The sequence below is a fragment of the Calonectris borealis genome, unplaced genomic scaffold, assembly GCF_964195595.1.
Source record: "Calonectris borealis unplaced genomic scaffold, bCalBor7.hap1.2 HAP1_SCAFFOLD_146, whole genome shotgun sequence".
Taxonomy (NCBI): Eukaryota; Metazoa; Chordata; class Aves; order Procellariiformes; family Procellariidae; genus Calonectris; species Calonectris borealis.
In genome coordinates, this window is record NW_027441532.1 from 9820 (window position 1) to 14948 (window position 5129).

The window sequence follows — 5129 nt, forward strand, 5'->3', positions numbered from 1 at the left end:
GCTTACGATCTGACTGTAATGTGGAATATGCAGTGTCCAAAAGCCCACAACGCCTAAGAAGGCTTGTGTTTCCTTTCTGCTAGTTGGTGGGGACATGGCTGTTGTTTTGTTGATCACATCCATTGGGATCTGACGACGTCCATCTTGCCATTTTATTCCTAAGAACTGGATCTCCTGTGCAGGTGCCTTGACCTTACTTTGGTTCATGGCAAAGCCGGCCTTCAGAAGGATTTGGACTATTCTCTCCCCTTTCTCAAAAACTTCTTCTGCTGTGCTGCCCCACACAATGATGTCATCAATGTATTGCAGGTGTTCCGGAGCCTCACCCTGTTCCAGTGCGGTGTGGATCAGTCCATGGCAAATGGTAGGGCTGTGTTTCCACCCCTGGGGCAGTCGGTTCCAGGTGTACTGGATGCCCCTCCAAGTGAAAGCAAAGTGTGGCCTGCACTCTGCTGCCCTAGGGATTGAGAGGAATGCATTAGCGATATCAATTGTGGCGTACCACTTGGCTGCCTTTGACTGCATTCGTATTGGAGTTCTAGCATGTCCGGCATGGCCGCACTCGATGGCGGTGTGACTTTGTACAGGCCACGGTAGTCTACTGTTAGTCTCCGCTCTCCATTAGACTTTCGCACTGGCCATATGGGACTGTTAAAGGGTGAGCGAGTCTTGCTGATCATTTCTTGGCTCTGCAGTGGACGAACCAGCTTATGGATGGGAAGCAGGGAGTCTCGGTTGATGCGATGTTGCCACTTGTGCACTGTTGTGGTAGCGATTGGTACCTGCTGTTCTTCAACCTTCAGCAACCCCACAACAGAAGGGTCCTCTGAGAGACCGGGTAAGGTGGACAGCTGTTTGATTTCCTCCGTCTCCAGGGCAGCTCTACCAAAAGCCCACCGGTACCCTTTTGGGTCCTTGAAATACCCTCTCCTGAGGTAGTCTATGTCAAGGATGCACGGAGCCACCAGCTCGTTTACGGGTTCTGCCTCTTCCTCCTCCTGTTCTCGTGATGGCCCTGGTTCATCTTCATCCCTTACTAAACGAGCTGATTTTCTTGTGCATTTCTTCTTCTGTATAGAGGCGTCTGATACCGGCACAGGTTGGTTCTGTGGTTCAGCCGCAGTGACTGTCGAGGGGGTTGGAGTAACTGCAGGGCCGGTTGCATCACTGTGTTATCAACACAGTTCTCGTACTAAATCCCAAACACAGCACTATAACAGATACTAGGAAGAAAATTAACTCGCTCCCAGCTGAAACGAGGACACATCACCGGTGCCCAGCACCTGGACGTGCCCAGCACCCCCAACATGCAGCACCGTGAGTGTCCAACACCAGCCATGCCCAGCACCGGGTCGTACCCAGCACCCAGCACCCGGGCACTCCCGGCACCTGGGCACCTGCAGCATCCCACTCCCAGCCACCTCCAGCACCCAGCACCCTGAACCCCACACCCAGTCATGCCCAGAACCCAGTACCTGGACGTCCCCAGCACCCCACAGCCAGCCACCTCCAGCAACCCCAGGAACCAGCAACCCTAGTGCTCAGGACCCAGCACCCCGAGCGCCCAGCACGCACCATCCCCAGTACCCAACAGTAAGCACCTGCACATGCCCAGCACGTGGACATGCCCAGCACCCAGACAAGTCCAGCACCCACTGTACCCAGGGACCAGGACGCGCAGAGCCCAGCTCCCCGCACCCGGACATGCCCACCACCCAGTACCCCCAGTCCCCAGCACTCCCAGCATCCAGCACCTGGCTACGTGCAGCATCCCAAACCCAGCCACCTCCAGCACCTCGCACACAGCCATCCCCAGCACCCAGAAACTGGGCACCCACACCCAGCCACCTCCAGCAGCCCCAGGACCCAGCACCCTGAGCGCCCAGCACGCACCATCCCCAGTGCCCAACAGCAAGCACCGGCACATGCCCAGCACTCAGCAAACCCAGCACGCTAGTGGCCAGCACCCGGACATGACCAGCATCCCCAGTGTCCAGCACCAGTACCCGGATATGCCAGCACCCAGACATGCACAGCACCCTCACATGCCCAGCATCCAGCACCTCCAGTGCCCAGCAGCCAGACATCCCAGCACCTGCACATAGCCAGCAGTCCCAGCGCACAGCAACCAGCACCCCATGCCAAGCACCCATCACATGGACATGCCCAGCACCCAGCACCCCCAGAGCCCGGCAAACCAGTGCTCAGCACCTCAACACGCTCAGCACTCGGACATGTCCAGCACTCGGACGTGCCAAGCACCCAGCACTCCCTGTGCCCCACAGCCAGCAACCCCAGCACCAGACACACACCATCTGGACGTACAGAACACCTAGCACCCAGAGAAGCCTAGAAGCCGGACATATGCCCAGCTCCCAGCAGGCACAGTGCCCAGCACCCATCACACAGCAGCCGGACATGCCCAGCAGCTGGACATGCCCAGCACCCAGACATTCCCATCACCCAGGCATGCCAGGCAATCTGGACCCGCAGCATCACACACCCATCACCGGGAAATGCCCAGCCCACAGCACCCCCATTGTACAGCAACCCCCAGCACCCCCAGAGCCCAGTACCCTGGACCTCAACATGCCCAGCACAGGTACATGGCCAGCACCAAGCAGCCCCAGTGCTCAGAACCCAGCATCCAGCACCTATACATGACCAGAACCCCCGAGCCCAGCATCCATTCTCTCTGCATGCCAGACGGATACCTCACCTCAGGAGAACAACGTCATCGAACTCATGCAACAGGGTTCTCTGTGGAACTGAAGAACCCCAAGAGGTTCCCTACAAGGGCATGGATGCATCTCACAATCATGGGGCTTGCCAAACCCAGGGTAGTGGCCACGATCACGAGCAAGCGCATAAGCCCAGTGCTGTTGAGCCTGTGAACTGACTGCCAAAGGACGGTGAGGGCCACCAACATCCTTCAGTCCTGGCTAATTCCGTGTGGAAGCTGGATGGGGTGCTTGTCTGTTTTGGAGTTGGGCTCCGGCAGGGTGGATGGTTGTGCGGCAGAGCAAGCGCCGCGCCCCGGTGTCGGGGGGGCTGTGAAGGGGCTGCCCAGGGAAGGGGAGTGCCCCCAACAGCTCCCAGTCCTGTTTTGTCCTGTGTTGGAGCGCCATCTGCTGGGTGTCCGCTTCGGAGCTGGGCTCTGCTGACTCTGAGGGAGAGGGTGACGTTAGGTGGGAGAAGAAATGCAGAGGTCCGGTGTTGATGGGGCTCAGAAGGGGCCGCCAAGGGACAGGGAGTGCCACCAACATCTTTCCCTCCAGGCTAATTGTGTGTTGGAGCCGGATGGGTGCTTATCTGCTTTGGAATTGGGCTCCGGCAAGGTTGTTTGTAGTGCGGTAGATCAAGCGCAGAGCTCCGGTGTTGGTGGGGCTGTGAAAGGGCATGTGAGGTGCTGGGCACTGGGGCTGCTGGATGCTGGTCATGGCTGGATGCTGGGCACGGCTGGGTGAGGGCACTTGGGTTGCTGCATGTTGGGTGGCGAGCATGTCCGGATGCTGGGCGATTGGGGAGCCCTCTGCGGAGCGCTGGGTATGCTGCTTTTTGGCACGTACCGGTACCAACCACGCAGCCCGCAACACCTGGACATGCCCAGCATCCAGGAAACCAGCTCACACCCAGCCACCTCCAGCATTCAGCACTCAACCCCTGAGCACCAGCACCCGAATGTCCAGCACCTGGCCGTCGCGAGCACTGCCAGCTCCTGAGCAAGCCCAGCAACACACATCCAGTACACCGTACCTGGACGTGCCCAGCACCCCCAGCTCCCAGTACTTGGACATGCCCAGCACCGGGACATGCACGGCACACAGCATGCCAGTGCCCAGCATGCATCCCCTCTCCATGCTATAGGGACAACCCAGCTCACCTAACTGAACGTCCCCATCCATCCTGTCCCCATGCCAGAGGGATGTCCCCGCTTCAGGAGAATGGTCCCATCCAATTCCCCTGGGCTCCAGCGAGTGTCAGAGGTACGGGGTAGAGGAAGCCCAGAGCCCCTTGCCTTGTGCGGCTGTGAAGGGCTTGCGAAGGGAAGGTGCGAGCCGCCAACACCTTTCGGTCTCGGCTGATTGTGAGTTGGAGCCCGACGGGGTGCTTCTCCGTTTTGGAGTTCGGCTCCGGCACGCTGGACGGTTGTACGGCAGAGCAAGCGCGGAGCCCCGGTGCTAGTGGGGCTGTGAAAGGGCATGTGTGGTGCTGGGCACTGGGGCTGCTGGATGCTGGGCACGGCTGGGTGAGGGCACTTGGGTTGCGGCGTGTTGGGCACGGGGGGTGCTCAGTGCTGAGCATGTGCGTGTGCTGGATGCTGGGCGCTTGGGGTGCCCTCTGCGAGGCGCTGAGAGTGCTGGCTGCTGAGCAGTTCGGGGAGATGTGTGCTGGTGGCTTGGCATGTACCGGCGTCGAGCAAGCAGCCCGCAGCACCTGGACATGCCCAGCACGCAGGAACCCAGTGCCCCGCACACCCAGCCACCTCCAGCACTCAACCCCTGAGCACCAGCATCCGAATATCGAGCACCTGGCCGTCGCGAGCACGGCCAGCTCCTGAGCAAGCCCAGCAACACACATCCAGTACACCGTACCTGGCCGTGCCCAGTACCCAGCACCCCCAGCTCCCAGTCCTTGGACATGCCCAGCACCGGGACATGCACGGCACACAGCATGCCAGTGCCCAGCATGCATCCCCTCTCCATACCAGAGGGACATCGCACCCCACCTCAGGAGAACGTCCCCATGCTAGAGGGATGTCCCCACTCCACTTCAGGAGAATGGCCCCATCCAACCCCACGGGGCTCCAGTGAACGTCGGAGGTACGGGGTAGAGGAAGCCCAGAGCCCCTCGCTTTTCCGGCTGCGAAGGGCTTGCGAAGGGAAGGTGCGAGCCGCCAACACCTTTCGGTCTCGGCTGATTGTGAGTTGGAGCCCGACGGGGTGCTTCTCCGTTTTGGAGTTCGGCTCCGGCACGCTGAACGGTTGTACGGCAGAGCAAGCGCGGAGCCCCGGTGCTAGTGGGGCTGTGAAAGGGCATGTGTGGTGCTGGGCACTGGGGCTGCTGGATGCTGGGCACGGCTGGGTGAGGGCACTTGGGTTGCGGCGTGTTGGGCACGGGGGGTGCTC